We start from the raw sequence: 23,945 nt of genomic DNA on the forward strand, positions 1-23,945 counted from the left end.
ACAGATAACTTATAACGAAAATACAAACGAGTCAAGCTCAGCAGTTCCGGTTCTGGTTTTCTACAGTTATCAAGTAGGCCTACAATTTCTCAAAATAGTGCAACATTCTAAATCTTTTAGTTAGGGTAGAATGTGTAACAGGCTTCTGTACATTTGTTATACTCTCCGTCCTTAGAACATTTTATAAACTTAAGGCCGTGTCCCAAAGCCGAAGTCCATATTACACACTAGTGACTAGAAAAAAAAGGTGACTTGTAAACTACACACTAGAGAGCTTTGGAAATGTATGCTTGGAACACGGCCTTCTTCATAGATTATTTTTCTAAAAACCATGGCATCACGGTGCAGCACTAAATTAAGAAAGCAGTGTCCTAATGCAGTTTCATTACGAATTATGTGGAAAAGATAAGGACTTAATATATTACAACAATATTTAAAACATTGTACAGAAGGTACTAACAATGCCAGTGTTGTATTGTATTGTATTGTATTGTATTTATTAACATTCCATGGTATTCATATATGCTTACAGCTAGAATATGCAACAAGTCAAAAAACTTAATATTATTATAAAATCTTAATTTATAGTCACAGTCTAGATGAAATATATACAGACGAGATTTACAATATAGTCTACTAGTACAACACAAAGTTTTAGTATCAATTTCATGAAGTGTTATTGAATGTCATGAATTCACCTACAGAATAGAAGGTGTGAGAAATTAGGTACTTCTTTAATTTGGCCCTAAATAATTTTATGTTTTGAGTTTCATTTTTTATATCGATAGGGAGGCTATTAAAAATTTTTACTGCCATATAACGCACTCCTTTTTGATAGCACAATAGACTTGCCGATGGAGTATGAAAGTAATTTTTTTGACGTGTATTTATGCTATGAACTGTTGAATTAGTTACAAAGTTTTCACGATTACATACGAGGAAGATTATTAATGAAAAGATATACTGACAAGCCATGGGCATTATTTGTAGTTTTTTTAAAATAGTCCTACACGATTCCCTAGATTTGGCACCTACTATTATTCTAATTACTCTTTTCTGTAATAGAAATATATTGTTACTATCTGTGGAATTTCCCCAGAATATTATTCCAAAACTCATTACCGAGTGGAAGTATGCAAAGTATATTGTTTTTAAGGTATTGATATTTACTATCTTTTGCATAGATCTAATAGCAAAACAAGCTGAATTTAGTTTGGGGGTAATTTCTTTAATATGGTTTTTCCAATTTAACACATTATCGATTTTTAAGCCAAGAAATTTGGTTGTTGTTGTTTCTACTAGGGAGCTATTATTAATTATTGCGCTAGAAATTTGCGACGTTGAATTTGGACAGGATTTAAATTGAATTATGTTAGTTTTGTTACAATTTAATACTAATTTATTGACTGAGAACCAGTCACATATTTTGAAGAGAATTTCCTCTGTTGAAGATTGGAATGTGTTGGAGTTATTGGCTGTAATTACTATACTTGTGTTCGAAGTTAACGTGTTATTCTACATTATATTTATATTATTTCACTTCCAAAGCATTTTCAGATTTCATAACCCCAACTGCTGATGAGGTATCCATGTTTGTTTAGTGAACAAGTCAACAATCGAGCAAGCATTTTTGTTTACTAGCTACTAAGGACTTGATTGCTACGGATTATGTAGCTTTGGATCATAATTTCTGACATCACATCCGGCTATTTAGTCAACAATCTAGTTCACTTCAGCTGAAAATGTAGCTTTGAGACACGGCCTTACATCTCCTAAGATCCAAAAACGAGCGTAAAATTTGTTGATGCTATTTTATGCTGAATAAAATATTAAATTTCGGTATAAAATTTGCTTAATTTCGGGTTATTTTACATTTAAAAAAACTTTTTGATTCTCGCCGTACAAAATACATTACTGTATATTCCTATAAAGACTAGAGGTCTGTATTATCAAGGGAATCTTAAGAATCGTTAGACGTTTTAACAATACGTATAGTTTTCTATCGACACTTACATGTTGTGTAGAGAAATTTGTGTAACAGTTTGCCATCCTGTGTGTGGATAATACAAACTAATTTCCGGCACCCAATCGCGTTGCAGGTCGGCTACATTTAAACGTGTGCGTCTTGTGATTCGCTGATGAAGACGTTATTCATTTTTTAAGGCTCGATAAATACTTAATATAATCGCCAGCCATTTTGGCTCTTTCGTTGGCGTTCGCAGAAAGCACACGAAGACGTTATTTGCCGCTCAATTATTTCCTAAATTACAGTGCGTTTGATTTATTATCATAGGAGCTACGACAGGATAATGTTTAATGGTGTGGCAAACAGATTTCTCGTATGGTAGCTCGGCAACGAAAGAACAAAAATGGCGAACGATACTACATACCTAGACTTTATAGAGCCGTCACTTCCTTAGGGTAGGTACACGTTGGAGCAACGATAAACGATAAAAGAAATGACCTAGCGACGCTTTGGTATTATCAAAGAATCAAGTGTTCATATCGGAGCAACGAGGACGCGGGAAGCGAACATTTTGATTTATCAGTAGAAGATATTCTATGCATCCACTTAATGAAAGAAGATATATAGGAAATATCAGCTGCTAGGTTCAAGTTTAATATAACTTAAATACGTACAAAACTGAACCCGTTTCTCATCCCAAAGGTAGTATAAATTCGTTGTGCTGTGATTGGTTATTGTGATCACATAATGTATCACGAATAAATACACAACTGATCAATTTGCCAGTATCTACAACAATTAATTTAATATGCTGAAATAATAATAAATCTATTAATATTCGGATATATTGATAACAACCGGTCATTATACAGATCAATATTATTTTAATCAGAGATTATATGAACGACAAGAGCGGAGAAAATGGAACTTATCTTTTTCGTCGCTTTTATCGTGTATCTTCGCTTTTATCGTTACTCCAATATGAACACCTCAATGACAATGCATGCTTCAATTCTCTCTGATAGAGCATCACTGCTTCTTTTATCGTTTATCGTCGCTCCAACTTGTATGTACCCTAAGACGTAAGCAAAGAGGAATCACGCCGGGAATAACAGCGTCGCGACTATAACAGGCACCACAAAACATTCAGGCTATTTCTACTTCACATTATAAAAATTAAGACACTCGAAATACGGTGTGAATAGGCCTATTAAATTCAAAATTTTGTACATAAATAATCTCAATCTTTGGGCATTTCAAATTATATCATAACGAGAAGCAAAATGTATCTTTAAAAACACTAATTTAGGATAAATTCGTGCTAATAACAAAAATATCGCGCAAACACAAAACTTAGAGTTATTTAGATAGTTTAAACTCACGATATTTTGACCTGTAAAAGATTGAAACATAAAATGTTTGCTTTTATCAGCTGAAAAACTGTTATTTCGCGAATCCGTGGTTTAAGAAAAATTGGTATCCGGTATCCCTAATCAATATATCTACATAACTCTCATAATATATCAGTACAAATAAATGTTTATACTTTTGATGTACGTAAGTTACAAATTATTATTATTCAAGATGTTTAACTTTTATTTATTATCAGATATTCGTCCTTGTGTCCATGATTCTCCTCAGCTTAAATATATTACAGTACACTACTTGCTTTTTACAATGATTTTGTCCGGTAGGTTTTCATTCTTTGCATGTTTGACTTCTGCGTTTTCACTGATACCATCTCTCCATTTATTTACAGACTACGCCCTTCATTTTTTCCTGTGAATTGACCTTGTGACCTATTTATTCATCGATCTCATTGTCTTCATTCAAATGACGGGACAATCACAACTAAATTGTTATATTCGGCCTTCTTTTATCCTCATTTGTCCTATCGTGAAATCCTTGCATAGAATCCTCAATAATTTATTTCACCAGCTAATAACTTACTTTTATGTTTATTTTTAGAGATCTTACCTAGTTCCTATACATTCGTATCCTCTTAAACTGCCTTAAATGAAATACATTGTTCCATTGAGCTGTTACTCACTGAAATGAAAGAAACAGGCTTATATCTGCAGTGCTTGGGAAAAGTGACACAAGTCAGTTTCCACAAACCTTTTTTGATAATTTATTGACAACTTACGGAACATCTGCTCGCTTGGAAAAAAATACATAAGTATTCCTCCCATTACAATAATTCATACAGAAAAAAATCAAATCAACATAAACCAGTGTAAGTTGTCAATAAATTATCAAAAAAGGTTTGTGGAAACTGACTTATGTCACTTTTCCCGAGCACTGCAGATATATAAATTCAGAAAAAAAAAAAATATATATACAGTGCCTTTCGCTGTCGAGTCGCCCGTTGCAGTCGGCCGCAGTGCCGGGAGCTCGGTTACCAACGGTTGCTCCTGACGTTGGTAACATAGGAATTGTAATATACCTTCTCAAATATTTATTTCTGAGGTGAAGAGCTTTCCTCTAATGACAAAGGAAACTAAGCTCTTAGCGAAGTTCTACAAATAACGTGAATATATTTCCTCTTTGTGTATGCTTTCTTTTATGTGCAGAGATAAGATAAGAAAAGTAATTTCGTGGTTAATCAGCATGCACTGTATCTATGATTCATGAATATCATTTTTATTACTTCCTGAAAATATTTAAATTTAGACTGCAGATTAAGCAAGAGGCCTTAGATATAATACCGTACTAATTGTACATTAAAACCCTACCAGCATGTTTCACCATTGCTCTGCTCCACAAAATTAATCGAACTGAAAACTTGATATTAAATGTACAACCTAAAATTACCAGTATTACTTTCCCCAGCTGGACACAAACCATGACAACTACACGCTTCTCTAATGAAACAACACAGTGAAAAGAGAGTGTGCCATCTGGAATGATTTTACTCATAATAACATGCTATTTAAAGTAATTGACAATGAGGCAAATACATTTTTAACGAATAGTAGTTATATCCAATCTGTCACTTCTTAATACGTAGATTATACAGTGCATCTTCGCAATCATGATAGTTTCGTCATGGTAAACAAATACTCATTGAGGGAAAGTACTTACATATACAACACGTATATAAAGAATAGAAAATCGTGTTCTTCAACGAGGCGAAAATTCAGACGCAAATTTCCTGACAAGCCAGTACCCTCTAGTAAAAAAAAAATTCTTCTTCTTCTTCTTCGTCTTCTTCATGCATTAAGCCCTACTAAGGCTTGTTGCGCGCTTCAAATTATTAGTTCATTGGTCTTTCCATCGTTTTTTTGGTCTTCCTATGTCTCGTTTTCCTTCTGGTACATAATTTAATATTTTCTTTGGGTATCTTCTCTCATCCATTCTGTCTACGTGATCTAGCCATTTTTTTCTGTGATGGTCTATTTCTTCTTCTTCTTATTTGGTATTACAGCCCAGGTGAGCCTTAACCTCCTCTATGGCTCTCTTCCATCCTTCTCTATCCATCGCCAACTCCCTCCAATTCCTTATTCCTAATCTATTCACATCCACTCGTACACAGTTCCACCATCTTGTTCTCGGTCTTCCTCTTAATCTGGTTCCATCTGGGTTGTTATTGAAGACAATCTTCACTTTCCTTGTTGTTTCCATCCTTGTGACGTGTCCCAACCATCTCAGTCTTTGACATCTTATGTGCGCCTCCAAATCCGATTCCTTGTACAGTTCGTATATCTCATTATTATATCTGGCTCTCCATCCATCCACTGTTTCAATTGCTCCGAATATCCTTCTTAAGATTTTCCTCTCAAATACTGCTAGTTGTTTGCATGTATTTTTATTCAGAACCCATGTTTCTGTACCATATGTTATAATGGGTCTTATTAGGGTTTTGTAAATCTTGATTTTGATTTCTCTAGATATTATTTTATTTTTAACAATTGGTAAAAGTGAATAATATGCCCTGTTAGCCAGATTTATTCTTCTTTGTACCTCATTCCTTAGGTCATTATTTGCTGTCAATATTGATCCGAGATATGTAAATTCTTTTACTTTTTCAAACTTATATGTTCCCAGTTTAACTTCCTTCACTTGATCATTTTGTCTTTTGGTGACTGACATAAATTTAGATTTCTTTGTATTTATTTTAAATCCCAGCTTCTGAGTTTCCTTATCCAATGCTATCAAGGCTTCTTCAACATCTTGTATCCTTCTTCCGGTGATGATGACATCATCCGCATAGCCTAAAATCTGTTGTGTCTTATTAAAAATAGTTCCATTAATTTGGACTACTGATTTTATTATTGCAATGTGTAGGGCTATATTAAACAAGAGAGGTGCCAGCCCATCTCCTTGCCTGGTTCCTTTCTCCAATTTAAAATTTTCAGTTGTGATCTTTCCTAATTTCACTGTGGTCTATTTCTTCATTTAGGTTAAAAATCTGTAATTGATTTCTTACGTCTTCATTTCTGATTCTGTCCCTTTTAGTGACTCCCAGAACTGATCTTAAAAACCTCATTCCTGCTGCCTGTAGTCTACTCTTATCTCTACTTGTCATTGTCTTAAAAACCTCATTCCTGCTGCCTGTAGTCTACTCTTATCTCTACTTGTCATTGTCTTAAAAACCTCATTCCTGCTGCCTGTAGTCTACTCTTATCTCTACTTGTCATTGCCTGTAATCTACTCTTATCTCTACTTGTCATTGTCCAAGTTTCACTACTATATAGAGCTGCAGGAACTGCCACAGTTTTATAAAATTTTATCATCGTATCTTTTCTTACTTTCTTTTTTAAAGTTATTTTAATTGTTCCGCATATTTTTTTTTTTTTTAAATTTCAACTTTATTTCCAATATCTACCTCTTTAATATATGATATTGAAGATCCTAAAAATTTAAATGTATTTACTTGTTCAATTATATTATTGTCTAATACAAGTTTACATCTTAGCGGATAAGTTCCTTGAAATGCCATAGATTTGGTTTTGTTTTTTGATATATCAAAATTGTAATTAAGAGTTATTTTATGGAGTTCAAATAATGCTCTTTGTAGCATGTCTTCATTGTCAGAAATTATTACTTGGTCATCTGCATATAGGAGTGTCATTATAAAAATCTTCCTATTATAATCAGAGGAAGAATTTTATAAAAAAATATTAAGGTTATTTAATAGATTCAATGAAACAGGTTCTATAAATGACAGAAAAAGCCGACAAAAGCGCCGTGTTCTTATGGAGGAAAAACTGGATGAAATTGGTGTGGCATTAGAGCGTAGCCCACACAAGTCTCTGAGATGTTTAGCACAGCAGACAGGGATTTCTAAAGCATCTGCAGGAGTAGCAACAAAATTATTGAAACTAAAACCATACAGAATTTCAGCACGTCATGAATTACAGCCCCAAGATTGCAATCACAGGCTTAATTTTTGTAATTAGGTGTTAGAAAAAGTAAATAAAGAAGATCTTGATCCCTGATCGATTTTTTTATGATGAGGCTTGATTTCATTTGCATGGCCACGCGACATTACAGAATGACAAATATTGATCATCAGAAAGCCAGATATTGTGCATGAAGCTCCAATGTAAGTTCTAATGAGTTAAGTTGTGCGAGCGCGCTTGCCATCTCAGCAGCAGAAGCACGACCTCCCACTGGGCTTGCGGCTGGTCAACCATCACGGGCATGATGCCGAAGATGCAATGTATCTCAAATATCAGAATTTGTCTCATTTATTTAAAAAAAAAAAATCCTAGTAAATTCCGTATGAATGTCAAATGCAATTTATATAAAAAAAACCGATGTGATAGGTTAAATTAATGATGTTCCTTGGTGCTTCGAAGATGATAGCATATGTAAAGAGAGCAAAACCAGCATCAACCAAACAACCAGTACTTATTGACAGTGTTGTTTATATATGATGTAACAAAAATACTGGGACAAACTCTGGGACTGAGTTCTCCACACTAAAACAAGAAAGAAATGTCATATAAACGTATGTCCGCAAATTACTGATTTGTGAGTTATTCAACGACAAAGACAAATAGTGATATTTTAATTCGAACTTATGGAATACATTAGATTGTGGACTGTCACACCCTTTCAAAGACAGTGTCGAATAGTTTCACAGGCTCTTACAATACACAAAAGTGTCTCTTCATTTGAAATGTTCGTTGCATAAACTAGGGATATATAATAATAATAATAATAATAATAATAATAATAATAATAATAATAATGATTTATTTAACCTGGCAGAGTTAAGGCCATACGGCCTTCTCTTACATTCAACCAGGAGTAAAAACTGCATTACAAAAACACTACAAATTTACAAAGTACACTACAATTTTACACACAAAACTGAACACGATAATAATAATAATAATAATAATAATAATAATAATAATAATAATAATAATAAAATGTAAACAACAAGTAAGAAGAAATCAGACATAATATATAACATAGAGAAAGAAAGAAAAAAGCATAATGAAATGTGAACAGCAGGTCAAAAATACATGAGGCATACAAAGTATAAAAAAATAAGACAATTATTGATAATAATAATAATAATAATAAATAAGAATAGTAATAATAATAATAATAATAATAACAATAATAATAATAATAATAATAATAATAATAATAATAATAATAATAATAACAATAATAATAATAAAATAGTGCAGTACAAAGCATACAATGAATACAATATTTTTAAGTACACACAGTAAGGAAAATTATGATTATATACAGCTCAACTTATCACATTAGAGATATACCGTTATTGGAAAATATGAAAACAAAAATATAAAATAAGTTAAATATCACTAGAACATTAAAAAAATGTGAATACGTGGTAACATGCAATACAACACTTGTCATAATAGTAAGTTAGTTTGGCAACTCGTCATAAGATAATTTTCTAACTTGGATTTGAAAGATTTCAATGTTCGGCAGCCCTTGACTTCAGGCGGCAGAGAGTTCCAGTGACGAGAGGTAGCAACAGTGAAAGATGAGGAATACAGAGATGATATGTGAAGTGGAATTTCTAGCGTGTTATTGCGTTGTGATCGAGTATTAATATTATGATAGCGAGAAAGAGTATGAAAACGAGCGAATAAATAATAGGGGGATGAAGTGTGCATAATTCGATATAGGAGAGAAAGTGAGTGCAGATTTCTCCTCTCATGTAACCTAAGCCATGATAACTTCTCAAAAGAAGGTGAGATATGATCATAGTATCGAACATTACAAATGAAGCGGACGCACGCGTTATGAACACGCTGTAGTTTCTGAGCGGAATCAATCCTGAGATCACTGAACAAAATGTCGCAATAATCGAAGTGAGGTAGAATGAGTGTCTGTACCAGCGTCTGTTTTAACTTAGATGGATAATGATACAATCTTTTTAGTGAATGGAGAATAGAGAATGTCTTCTTATATGTATATTTAATATGCGTATCCCAACTGAGATTAGATTCGAAATGCACTCCGAGATTTTTTACGGTAGAGCTAAATGGGATGATTGTTTTATTCAGTTTCACAGGTGGAATATTCAGGTCGTTGACTTCAGGAATTAATCTGCGGTTCGCGAACAGAATAGCCTGTGATTTACATGCGTTTAGGTTAAGCCCAAATTGTTGAGACCAGGAAGAGATGGAATCAAGATCTTCATTAAGACTATTAATGCTATCATTTAGTACATCAGGACGGGCTGAAATATACAAATGAACGTCGTCTGCATATATTTGATATCTGAAGTGCTTAAATGATTTATAAATTCCATTTATATAAATAGAGAAGAGCAAGGGGCCTAATACTGATCCCTGAGGAACTCCTGTATCTACAGGACGCCAGGATGAGAAACGATTATTAGATATGACACGCTGCTGGCGGCCAGTAAGGTAGGAGTACATCCAGGTGATAGCACTATCAGAAAGGTGTAGCGTTTGTAGTTCAGTCAATAGTAGATCGAAGTCAACAGAATCAAAGGCTTTGCTATAGTCCAATAAAACTAGTACAGTAGCCTGTCGTTTATCCATGGCTGCGCGTATGTCCTCAGTAACATTCAACAAAGCAGTAGAAGTGCTATGGCCATTTCTGAATCCTGATTGTAAAGGGTCTAAAAGATCAAATTCTATTAGGTAGTCTGACAACTGCTTATGAATGATGCGTTCCAGGGCTTTGGATAAAACGGGAAGAATGGAGATTGGCCTATAGTCTTTTGCAGAAGTAGGTGAATTTACTTTAGGAAGTGGGCGTACCAAAGCTGTTTTCCAGAGTTGCGGATAAACAGACGTGATAACTGAAGAATTGAAAATATGGGTTATTACAGGAAGCACGACATCAACTAACTTATTGATAAATACTATGCTTATGTTATCAGAGCCTTGTGCTTTACATTTAATGCTTTTAAGAGTCCTTCTTACTTCAGAATCAGTAATGTGCGAGAAGAAAAATTTTTCGCGAGAAGAAGGAGGATTAGCTAGGAGAGTATTAATTGTATTTAGTTTTGACTGTTTTTCAGGTCGTATAATGGGAGGTGAGGTGAAGTATTCATTGAGCTTATCAAGTGGTATGTTTATAACTTCAGCTTCTGATGCTTTCTTCCCTACTCCCATATCACGTAAGTTATTCCAAAGACACCGAGGGGGAATGGACGGGTCGACGAGACTCAGTGCGTGACGGCGTTTGGCATTCCTAATGCTTTGTGTGGTTTTATTTCTAAGTTTTTTGTAGTTGTTAAAGTTTTCGGCAGATTTGTTATGTCTGTACTTCCGGAAAGCAGCGTCACGTGACGTCATAAGATTACGAATACTGTCATTCAGCCATGGGGCGGGTCGGTGGGTGACACGTCTCTTCTTTAAAGGTGCATGTTTGTCGAATAATTGTATTACCATGTCATTAAAGGTGGCAACTTTTTCGTCAACTGTGATTATAAAAATAGTATGCCATGGCATTTGTAAGGCGTCAGAAGTTAGTTGGTCGTTGTTAATGCCTTTTAGATCTCTGTAAGTAATTACCTTAGCTGCATTTTTTGGGCACTGAAGAGAGTATTCGGCAAAAATAAGATCATGACCAGATATTCCCGGAACTGGTAACTGTCCTGAAGTTAGAATTCTATCAGAATTATTCGTAATGATTAGGTCAATTAAAGTATCGGATGTAGGTGTGAGTATCGGACGTAGGTGTATATGTGTATATGTTGATCTAGAAAAGGCATTTGACAGATCAGACTGAAATAAACTTATGGGGTTCCTAAAGAAAATTGGTGTGGATTGGAAAAAGAGTAGGCTATTCAGTAATCTTTATATGAAACGAGTCAAAAAAAGAGAAATATAAAAGGGAAGTGAAATAGAGAGAGGAGTACGACAAGGATACCCTTTATCATCTACCCTGTTCAACATCTAGTTGGAGAATTTAGTGAAAAGCTGCTTTTCAGAAAATTGGAGGGAGTGATAGTAGGAGAAAGAAGAAATGAAGTGCATAAGATTTGCTGATGATATGGCATTTTTAACAGAAGAGGAAATTATACTAAATGATAGTTGTGAGCAGTATGGGATGAAGATAAATGCAAACAAGACGAACACCATAGTTATTGGAAGAAAACTAAAGAAGATAAACTTGCGAATTCGAAATGAGGCAGAAGAACAAGTGGACAGCTTCATATACCAACTTGAAATGTATTGTAAGCAGTAATATGAGCTGCTGGCAGGAAGTCAAAGGGACGATAGCAATTTGGCAAAGAAAGCTTTTAATATAAAAAGAAGGATCTTCTGCGGACTTCTATAAAGAAAACTACAGAAGTGCTTTGTGTGGAGTGTATGGGGGCAGAAACATGGGCATTACATAGAAGTGAAAAGAAGCAACTACTGTGCGATCGATAAGTCTCTCCGCAGTGCTTGCGTAGCCGGGAATCCACTAGGCAGAGAATTCAATTGGCAGCACTGGCCGCTAAGCATATGATGGATTGAGGGTGTGAGGTTGTCAAACCAGAATGAATGGGGGAGTGTCAACTTTCTACAGAATTGTATTCTAGGGTTACTAGAACTAATAGAGCTGTGGAGGGACTTTTCGATCGCACTGTAGAAGCATTTGAAATGTGGATACTGAGAAAAATGGAGCATGTGTAATGGACAGACAGAATAATAAATGAATCTGTGCTAGGAAGGTTGGGTAAAAAAAAATAACATTTATGGTTGAACTGATCAGGAAGAGAAAAAGGAATTGGCTGGGTCACTGGCCAAGAAGAAACTGCCTACTGAAGGATGCTCTAGAAGAAATGGTGAACAGGAGAAAAGTTTGGGGCAGAAAAAAAATATCAGATGATAGACGACATTAAGATATATGCATATGGATCACATGTGTAGACTAAGAGCAAGCTAGAAAATAGGAGATTGGAGAAAGTTCGATTTGCAATGAAAGACCTGCCCATAGCAGAAAATTACGAATAAATGAAAATACATTAAATTCTGCATCATAAGATACATACACTCTAATATATTTTAATATTATAAAGCATGTAGATAAATTTTATTCATATAAACCTGTAGTCCTACCAACATTAGATTTAAATGTTACATTTTTATGATCACTTGGCGGCTAATGCTATACTTCAAAATTTCTATTTGCTATTAACATTTCTTTGGCGCTTTCTACTTCTCATGTAAAGCAATTGATTCATTATATGATATGAAACGTATTCGGTTAATAATTGTGTATTTAATTTTGGATAGGCCAAATGAAAAAGCATAAAACGTAGGCCTATTCAACTTTGGGGTATTATCCATCCATATGATCTCATTTCACGAATTTTGTTCATATTCGACCTTCATGGATCAATTTATATCCGGGACTGGAAACTCGTATTGTAAACAGACGCCATCAGGCTAATTATCTATAAGTAGCCTACTGATTTTGGTTTTTTATAAAATTAATATTTTAAAACTTTGTGATTATTATTCCTAATGTGGAAAAACTTAGAAAAAGTGAGTGGAAAACAATCATAGTTTACATTTATTATATTTATATACTTAGGCTACGGATATGGGCCAATTGAATGTGGTGGTCAGCCATTTTCTGTTTGATGTTTATAACAGGACAGGAAGTATTTCGCTGAGGCGCAGGCGCTGACTTGTCGTGGAGTGCAGGCATGGCATGTTTACGTGAATTTATTTTCGCGTGTAGGCTATATTCCAGATCAAATCAAGCAGTTTCCTTCGTGCTCTTGTTACACATCTTGCATATACGAAGGTTAGTTTTGGTTAGTTTAGGCTTTTATCAACAAGTCCGCACAAGATCCTGTCGCGAGTCGGACGTGTACAAGTCGTTATCTGATGAGGCATATTAATTCGATATTCGATTGTTTTCATTTTGTCTCTGTCACTTTGACATTATTTCTGGTGCTGGAAGGACCGTGTTATTCTAGTCTCGTGATGGTGGTTTGTGTCGAGGTTGTATTTACGGATGTCTGATATTTAGCGGAGTTCATGTTAAAGAGGGCATATCCAGATCATCGTGAATGCATGCATTATTTTTTCATGGAAGAGGGAAAATTGTATCCACGTCTCCATTCATGTGAGGTAGCCTAATTAAGTGATCGTAGGTTGCTATTTACTGAACTGTTTCGTCGTTGACACAGGTTAGGTTAGACTATGTTAACTTAAAAATGTTAAGTTGATCGTTATTATAAATTGAAATGTAGCTTTGAAGTTGTCTTTATTTAAAGCTTTTTTTCTCTAGATGAATCGCAATGGTACAGCATGAGTATCTACATACAACAGCAACTAAGGCAGCAGTTCTCTGAGAGACTGTCTCTTTTTTTAGTTGGTTATTTAATGACGCTGTATCAACTATGTTATTTAGCGTCAATGGGCTTGGTGATATCGAGATGGTATTTAACGAGATGAGACCGACGATTCGCCATAGATCACCTGACATTCGCCTTACAGTTGGGGAAAACCTCGGAAAAACCAAACCAGGTAATCAACCCAAGCGGGAATCGAACCTACGCCCGAGCGCAACTCTGGATCGGCAGGCAAGCGCCTCAGCCGACTGAGCTACGCAGGTGACTGAGGTACTGTTCACCGTCGCTGATTTATTAGGCCTACGATGTCAGCTAATTTATAACTTTCGGAGAGTGAGTATTAGTCCAGAGACTGTTCCCCTTATAGGCCTAAGATGTCAGCTTACCTAACCTAACTTCCGGAGAATGAGTAGTAGTCCAGATGAAGCTACACAGGAAATTGTGGAGTAATGGCATTTACGAACGTTATCGCTAAAGTAAATAAAAACGTACTTCACTTTATGATCTTGATCTTAGTCATATCTTACTAATGCGCTATCATCATAATTTGACTCTATCCTGAAAATATAAGTTTCGTCGCTTTGAGATATAAGCCATATTACATAACCTCAAAAAAGATATAAATACTGTAAGTCAAACTGCATGTAAAACTAAAATTATCTCGTACTTTCTGACCTACTGTTATTGAAATTTACCCATGACATACATATTTTTCACAAAGTGGGCGTGTCCTCATTACCAAATCCAATTAATTTTCACATTGTAAATACAATGAAACTGGGTAACTAGATTAATCATACAGATACACAAAATATACATGGACTGTACACAATGGAAATTGTAGCTGTCAAATACAAACCTTTAAACAAATATGTTACAGAACTGTAATGTAATATTATATGAAATCCATTATTAACAAATTCTGTAACACTTTCGTACTGATAAAACTTCAATGAATTATGCACATTGTCTCAAAGAAATACAATTACATCACTCCTAACTTCCAGGAAATATTTTCCCTATACGCTGTCATACGGGGAAACACCGTGGCGCAATCAAGTACTGCAGCGTAACCTCAATTCCGTTATGTTCTGCGTTCATACATTTAACTGAATCTTCTTTTCGCTATTTATTTCTTATTCTCTTAGGCCAGCAAATGTGAGCATTTTTGTTTATGGGCATGCCATACAATCTGTGAACATGATGTTGAAGACCATCGGACTGCCATCTTTCATGAAAACTTCGTATTACAATGAAGTTTGCTACTCAAAGCCTTACCATGGATAAATATATAATAATAATATTTTTGTAAAAGGCAAGGGTCCAAGAGTCCTAGTACTTTTAATAAAAACATCTTAAAACTAATATATATATATATATATATATATATATATATATATATATATATATATATAAATAGGATGCGAAACTTAATGAGTTTCCCGTAACACATACTAGAGGCGCTGTTGTAGAAATTGATCTTGCTGCCATCTATTTGTGGGAGAGGCGTTATTAGATCTAGCAGCGCACCAAGTAGGGAAAAGAGTAATTACTCCATGCATTTAGCCAACGCGTTAGAAATTAGCATTTTTTTTTTGCTCCCTGACTGCACGATTGTGTTCTTGTTCCTTGTGTTATTACTAGACATAGGATTTTTAGGCACTAAAAATTGCAGTTTTAGGCGTCTAAAATAAGCTCAAAATTTGTAAAATTAGGCTCTATTTTAATGAAAATAGGCATTTTAGGCACATCAAGGTATCATACTTATTTCTTTCACTGAAATTTTTAGTTATACACTAAAATACGCACAAAAAAGTATGTTTAAACATTAAAAAAGAATACTATATTATATTTATAAACAGAGCTGCACAAATTTAATATATTGAAACTAATGAAATAATGATTATTGATATCAAGATTACTCATTTTAAGTTATTGAAATTCAGTTCCATGCTCAGACTTTATTATAATTATCTTTACTGGAACATTTACACTTTCCCCGATATCATTCTTGATACTTTTTCCAACAATGAAAATCCTACATTCTTATTTAATACGTTGTCCCACTTATTTTTAACTTTTTTCCCAGTTTCGCCCAAAGCAGAATGTATGTTCACTTGAGCTAGCTTTACTATTGCTATTTGGCTACAAAGAGATTGTTTTTCACGTTCTAATTGTTCAATGCTTGCAGGTATGAAAGAAAAGTTTGATGTTATGTAGGCAATATTGTTTTTCACTCGTGAGTTATTCAGAGAATCTTTCACTGCTTTCACACACGCTGCACTATCAGTTTCAGGTAATTTATCAATAACTGTGACCACTTCTTTAAAATACTTAGAATAATACACCACTGACTGAATCCAGGTTCCCCATCGTGTAACAACCGGCTGAGGTGGGAGTGGGATATCTGGAAAGTTCTCTCTGAATATTGAAATCCTGGATGGGGCTTTACAAAAACATTTTTTTGTGTTAGAAATAAACGAATTGACAAGAGGAAATTCATTCCGAATTGTTTCAGAAACCCTGTGAAGGCCATGTGCTAGACAGGTTACATGCGTGAGGTTAGGATAAAATGTTTTAAGAAGTGGAGCTGCAGCAACCATGTATGAGGCAGCATCAGTACAAAACAACAGAACTTTAGAATCGTCTATATTACCTGAGTATAAAGACTGTAGGCCTTTATTTACAAAATAAGCAATGGCTTGGCTATTCACTTTCGAAAGTTCCTTAACACATACGAGGTGTGGAATCGAAGGTCCATCAGGACTAAGTTTTCCTACTACCATATTTGCTATATACCTATTCATAGGATCTGAGGTTTCATCCACAGAGACCCATATGTAAGAATCACCTATGCCCTCCCGAATGGAAGCTAAAGTTTCATTGTATATTCTGTCTAAGTAATTTTTTCTTAGGGTCGACTCAGATGGGATATTTTGTTTGCAGTATTTTTGTAAAAACTGTCTTAAAACCGGATTTTCAATTGCATTCCAGGAAATGTTAGCAGCAACAAGCGCTCTGGTTAAATCAGCATAGAAATTGCTGCTGAGATTGGATGAAGTAGGCTGTGTTAGTAAAGTTTGTTGCAGTTGATTTTTCTGCTGAGCTTTAGCCTTATGAGCCGCTCCTTGCACATGCTGCTTTAGGTGGCACTTCTTTTCTTGCGAAATCTAAAAATGTAAAGTAAACTGAATTAAAATAAAATTCTAATTGTTGTATTACCGTATTTCTATCACAAAGTTAGTGGGTTCGAACAATCAAAATTTTAATGACCTGCAAATACTTTAACTATCGGAATTTAAAAGGTTAAAGTGTAGTGGTCTTAAAAAGAATTATACCTGAGGATAGCTCAGTCAATGTATAAATATTATAGGCCTACTCATTAAAATTAATAGAATTTATATATTTCAACTATTGTTACATACCTGTTTGCTACAAATCTTGCAGAATATTATTTTTTCCAACATAAGTGAATTCTGAATATTCTGTTAGCCATTGCCGGATCAATGTAGATTTTGCACTTATATTTTTCGGCATTATCGCGTTAAACTTCACAGGAAAACGTCCTACCACTCAAAACTTCTCAACACAAATAAGGTGAGGGAAAGAGCAACTGTTAACGAGCATTCAAATGAACCGTTGTTATTGAGATTCAATTGGACAAAAATACAAAGTTCCACTTATTGTTGCATTTCCTGGTAGTGTTAACACTAGGAGGGCCATTCTTTTAAATATTTTGTAACGGTTTACCCTACTAATTCGCAGTTTTACGACTTTTCATAAATATTTCAAAAACACTCTTTCTCCAAAAATTGTGATTTTATGACACTCTGAAGGGCAGTACAGCTAATCGGTTTCAGACCGAAAACAGTCATTTTTATAGTATAGTATATCTCTGAATCGGTAGCAGCACATGTTGTGATTGTTGCCTGCTTCAAAACTAAGGTTGGTTCTTTGTCCGCATTTATGCCTCCAAACATGTTAAATTCGGTGAAATCTATTGCGAGTGTCGTGAAATTCAAAACATTTTGTTTCCTTTATCAATGGTTTCATGGCCGGTGTGAAGCAAACTTTCCACTTTTTAAATGCCTTAAATTTCGCAGTGAATGCATGTATAAATTATAAAAAGTAAAAGTAAAATGCGAAACTTTACAGTGAGTTAGGCATTTTTAGGCGAATATTAACAAATTAGGCTCTAATAACCGTTTTAGGGCATTTTAGGGCACTATAAAACTCTTTGAATACCTTTCAATTTGCATGAAACACAAATATTAATAATTATTTTTACTTTTCTCCTAAAGAAACAAAATAGGCATTTGCCCTAGAATCCGATGTCTGGTTATTACTTCACAGAAACTCTTCTTCGAACAAATTCGAAGACGTTGATGTCCTTGAAAAAGTTTGGAAATTTGTTTGTGCTTTCTTACACTGTATCACAAGACCACCAGTTAGATTATTACCCAATATCGAAAATAGTCATTTTCGGCGTTCTATACAGTCTGAAGTCGTCTACATCATAGTCTCCAATTCTTTTAATGAAATAATTTGGGCTTCTTTGAAGTCGACTGTAAAACTTCCTTATACTTTTGATAAGAATTTCATGTATGTATGGCAAACTGAGATCTTCATGTATTTGAGATGTTCTAGTAAACCAGTCAGACCTATGAATCAGTCTAAGAGCCTTGTTTTGTGCAACCTGTAGTGGTTTGTAAGCGTTGCTGTTCATATAGCCCCAGGAAGGTGCAGCATATGTTATAATTGGCAGTACCAAAGCCTTATAGAGATGCAATTTCCGTTTAATGCTTATGGCACCTGATTTTAATAGCGGAAATATTTGCACTATGCGTCCAATGGCTTTTCCTTTAATCAGATGGAGATGCTGACGCCAGGACAACCTCTGGTCCACAGTTACGCCGAGATATTTGACAGTTGGTTGATACTCCAGCTCTTTATCGCATATGGAAAGTTTAGGGATTCTTTTCATCGTGCACTTCGTGAAACAAATAGCCTGTGTTTTTATCAGCATTTTAGGTCAGGCGCCATTTTTGAAACCAGTTTTCCAAGAGAGAAATGTGAACTAGCAGGGTTCTGGCTGCATACAGGGGATTCTGATGAGTTATGAAGACAGCAGTATCGTCGGCAAATTGCGCGATGTTAGTTTCTGGCTGGGTAGGAATATCAGCTGTATAAATGTTGTAAAGTGTAGGCCCAAGGACCGATCCTTGAGGGAGACCAGCATTTACTTCATGGACAGAAGATAAAGCTGCTCCTTCTTTGATTTGAAACTTCCGTCTGCTTAGAAAGGATGCAATGAACTTAACGACGACATCGGGTAGGTCACTCTTCATTAATTATAATTAATTTATATTATAAGACCTGTGTGCCACACTGTGTCGTAAGCTTTTAAAATATCAAGGAATATCGCAGGTGGATAAGCTCTCGTTGGGCGCTGATCACCTTATTTCAGAACCCCAAATCCAGATTAAGATTCATCACAGGACTTCCTAGAGTAACTCCTGTTAGACAATTCAAGAATATATTTCAAATCAAGCCTTCTGCACGTACGCCAAGTCGTACAGCAGCACAAACCCACTAATTTCTTCACTAGGAAATTACAATCCTGCATTAGACAAACATAAAAGACCTAAGAGTGTACTCCACACTCTAGCTTGGAACGACAACGTACATGACGAATACCAACTTGAACTCTAAACAACCACTTGACTCTACAGTCAGACATAATCTATTAATGCACTAATAATGTTATTTCTCTGTTTCAAGGTCATCACGTTATTGGCTGCATGGATGCCTTGTATTCTTTGTAAATAATTATTATGTATTTTAATGTTTCAGTACTTTAAATAATGATTAAAAGACAACCTCCTACCTCAACATCTTCAGACCCATTGTAGCCAATTGGCTTGTCGTCAGCACGACACCTCATCCTGCTCAAGGTTTTTCCGTGGTTTCCCTTGAGTAATAAGACAAATGTCGGGATGAGCCCTAAAGAAATGGGCCACGGACCACTTCCCTTCCCCCACGCTTTCTCTCCTACTATCACAAAGAACTTGCTAATTTCTTAGATAACCTGTACTATGATAATAGGGGAAATAATTATACTGTAAGATCGCAGGGCTAACGGCTTCGAAGCTGAGTACCTGGTTCTAATGAAGTGCACTGGAAGCAATTTAAAACATGGGGGCACGAGATAGTTACTCTGCCTGCCATAAAAATTCACTTCAATCATATCCCCAAGGTATAAAAAAATGGTGCAGACCGCTGTTTCGCATCCTATTATATATTTATCCATGATGTCTTCTTCTTCAGTTCTTGAAATACGAGAGTACTGGCTGCATTAAATTTTTCCAGGACTAACAACTTAAACCAAGAGCACGCAAGTTCATTCTCCATTTCCAAGAGTCAAAAATCAGCGACGGAATGTTGGTAGGAGGCAATGTTAGCGCTCATCGTGGCAGTGCCATAGAATTAACAGCGATTAACAGGGAATAGATACGATTAACCCCCTCTCTTCTATTCTACTCCTCTTGTACATAGATCCATAGAATAAAAGAAGGATATACTTGTTATGGCAGTCAAAGTTGGCCACAATTAACCATATAGCATAGAAAAGCTAATTATGTAGTAACTTGGTATGCTTATCATTAATAATTCGTAAAATAAACCTTTTAATGATATAAAATGCCGTTTTCTTGACATGTGAAATATGGACATGAGGCACATTTTTACTGAGGAGCTCATTTTAAAAGTTCGTTAATGGGAGAAGAGAACGTAATATTATGAAGAAGTTAAAGAAATACAGAAGAAATTTTGTAATTTTTACATATTATTTTATTCGTGTAAATGGACGTTATCCTTTTCTCATTACGATATGTGATTTGTTACGTATTTGGTTTTCAAGTGCCATGTTGAATCGTTGATTTTTAGTTGGAGGCTTCGTACAATTGTACAAGAATTAGCATTAAGCCTCGTTCACACTTTTCAAGTAACTTGAAAGACGAACTTGAAAAGTATGAACTATGTTTCAAGTTGACTTGAAATCAATTAACGGCTTGAATTCAAGTTTCAAGTGAAGTTGGATCCCTTTCTACTTTTTACTTGACTTGAAAAGTGTGAACGTCACTTGATAACTTGAATTCAAGGAGAAAAGAGCGGGAATTTAAATTAACAGCTATTTTAAGAGCGTTAAATTAACAGCTGATTGTTTTTCAGTTCTACTGGGAACGTAAAAATAATAGCAAACAGCAGTAAGTGAAATAATGACCAAATATTTGAGTTTCTGAAGTTGTATAAAATTCACGAAGGCCTGCGGATTGTAGAAACTGCAAAGAAAGGAAGAGTTCATTGAAGAACTGAACAGCAGAGATTTTAACGTGGACACAGATGAGATAGGCTATGAAAAATAATACAAAACTATCAAACTATAGACACAGTATAGAGAACATATATCATAAAAATGTAACATTTAAATCTAATGTTGGTAGGACTACAGGTTTACATGAATAAAATTTATCTACATGCTTTATAATATTAAAATATATTGGAGTGTATGTATCTTATGATGCAGAATTTAATGTATTTTCATTTATTCGTAATTTTCTGCTATGCGCAGGTCTTTCATTGCAAATCGAACTTTCTCCAATCTCCTATTTTCTAGCTTGCTCTTAGTCTACACATGTGATCCATATGCATATATCTTAATGTCGTCTATCATCTGATATTTTTTTTCTGCCCCAAACTTTTCTCCTGTTCACCATTTCTTCTAGAGCATCCTTCAGTAGGCAGTTTCTTCTTGGCCAGTGACCCAGCCAATTCCTTTTTCTCTTCCTGATCAGTTCAACCATGAATGTTATTTTTTTTACCCAACATTCCTAGCACAGATTCATTTATTATTCTGTCTGTCCATTACACATGCTCCATTTTTCTCAGTATCCACATTTCAAATGCTTCTACAGTGCGATCGAAAAGTCCCTCCACAGCTCTATTAGTTCTAGTAACCCTAGAATACAATTCTGTAGAAAGTTGACACTCCCCCATTCATTCTGGTTTGACAACCTCACACCCTCAATCCATCATATGCTTAGCGGCCAGTGCTGCCACTTGAATTCTCTGCCTAGTGGATTCCCGGCTACGCAAGCACTGCGGAGAGAAGAATATTTTAGTAGGAGGAAGAAGAAATGAAGTGCATAAGATTTGCTGATGATGTTATGTTTTATTTAACGACGCTCGCAACTGCAACTGCAGAGGTTATATCAGCGTCGCCGGATGTGCCGGAATTTTGTCCCACAGGAGTTCTTTTACATGCCAGTAAATCTACTGACATGAGCTTGTCACATTTAAGCACACTTAAATGCCATCGACCTGGCCCGGGATCGAACCCGCAACCTTGGGCATAGAAGGCCAGCGAGCGCTATACCAACTTGCCAACCAGGGCGACTTTGCTGATGATATGGCATTTTAACAGAAGAGGAAATTATACTAAATGATAGTTGTGAGCAGTATGGGATGAAGATAAATGCAAACAAGACGAACACCATAGTTATCGGAAGAAAACTAAAGAAGATAAACTTGCGAATTCGAAATGAGGCAGAAGAACAAGTGGACAGCTTCATATACCAACTTGAAATGTATTGTAAGCAGTAATATGAGCTGCTGGCAGGAAGTCAAAGGGACGATAGCAATTTGGCAAAGAAAGCTTTTAATATAAAAAGAAGGATCTTCTGCGGACTTCTATAAAGAAAACTACAGAAGTGCTTTGTGTGGAGTGTATGGGGGCAGAAACATGGGCTTACATAGAAGTGAAAAGAGACTTATCGATCGCACAGTAGTTGCTTCTAGGCTTCTTTTTAGCTTCCATGCTGTTACATAAGACCACCTTCTCGTTTGCAATATTTCTGTTTTATGTTACGAATCGTTGAAAAGTTTTAAAAGGAACAACTTTGATTTCATATAAATTTATAGCCAATTCAAATATTCAGTGACTCGTTACTTATTTGATTTGTTGTATAGTTTCAAAAAATGCCTTCTGCATGTTATCGAGATTTTGGAATTGGAGAAATGTGAACACTTTATTTCTGTAGGGAAGTTACCCTTTAAGAACTGTTATCATAAATGCATTTCGCCTAATGGAAAATCTTTTTTGAAGCTTGTAACTTAGTACCAATGCCCTGGTGGCTCCATATCTTGTCGTAAACGATTTTCTAGTCGTACAATGGTACTTCTAGAAAAATCTGAGAAAATCTTTAAACTCTGATCAACAATAACTTCTTCACTATTACAAAAATACTTAGCTGACTAGTTTCGAGGTGGAGTAACTCGTCCGAAACCTAGACTAGGCGGAGATATTTCTATAATCGTAACATAGTAAAGATGTTAATAAGCGATTAAAGAAATGTTAAGAGCGTACCGAACAATTCAAAATCTTTAAATACACTATTCTTCTGGAGATATTAGATCTATCTATCTTCTGATAATCTTTTCTATTCGGGAAAATATACGGTCAGTAGGCATAAATAAATGTTCCGTCACAGAAAATATTAATTCTATGTTGTTGACATGTTGAGCAATAGAAGCAGTCCACTTTGACAGCATTCCAATGTTACTTTTTTTCACGTGACCAATGAGTAAAAGAATTACTATGGAACACTAATTTTATTAACTTCTTCAGGTCTAGCATGTTCTTGTCAATAATATATGAAGAAATTATCTTTAAAGAATCTCCAGAGGAACGTTCGCAAATGGCAAAATTAAATATTGCGAGTTACCCGTTACAGTATGTAGAGCGGTCTGGCAACATGGTTCTTTTGGCAATCAATCAAAAGTAAAAAATTAAAATATCATCAGTTTTATGTTTCATCAATTGAAAAATGCTTCTGCACGGAGAGAATGGAAGTCTCTTCAACAAGATCTGCTTCTACGGAGTCGATTTTTTTAATTGGGTTCTAAGTAAAGAGAAATGAATGAAGATTATGAAAAACAATACAATGCTATCGTTACTCAGTAAAGCATTTTTTTTTTGGTGAAGGCCCCTTTGGGAACTATATAAGATACTAATTTCATCTCTAAAATTTATACAGTATGAGAGTGTTTTCGATCTGTGCAGGGGATTTCTACGTCGAAGTCGCCCAGTTTGACTAGACACACAAATCAGCGCGTCTGCAGTGGGAATTGTTGCATCATAGTGAAACCAAA

General features: G+C 35.1%; 1 protein-coding gene across 3 annotated transcripts in view; it reads right to left on the reverse strand.

Moving 5' to 3' along the window:
- The window catches only part of LOC138699465 (phospholipid-transporting ATPase ABCA3-like), an 89,474-nt gene extending 74,673 nt beyond the window's left edge, over positions 1-14,801 (reverse strand). The window contains exon 1 of one of the 3 annotated variants that reach the window (XM_069825362.1): positions 14,596-14,801. The gene's annotated coding sequence lies outside the window, so the exon portion shown is untranslated. The remainder of the gene's footprint in view (positions 1-14,595) is intronic. The other 2 variants (XM_069825361.1, XM_069825360.1) reach the window with 2 other exon arrangements.
- Positions 14,802-23,945: the final 9,144 nt, after the last annotated feature.

Source organism: Periplaneta americana, chromosome 5, assembly GCF_040183065.1.
Source record: "Periplaneta americana isolate PAMFEO1 chromosome 5, P.americana_PAMFEO1_priV1, whole genome shotgun sequence".
Lineage (NCBI taxonomy): Eukaryota > Metazoa > Arthropoda > Insecta > Blattodea > Blattidae > Periplaneta > Periplaneta americana.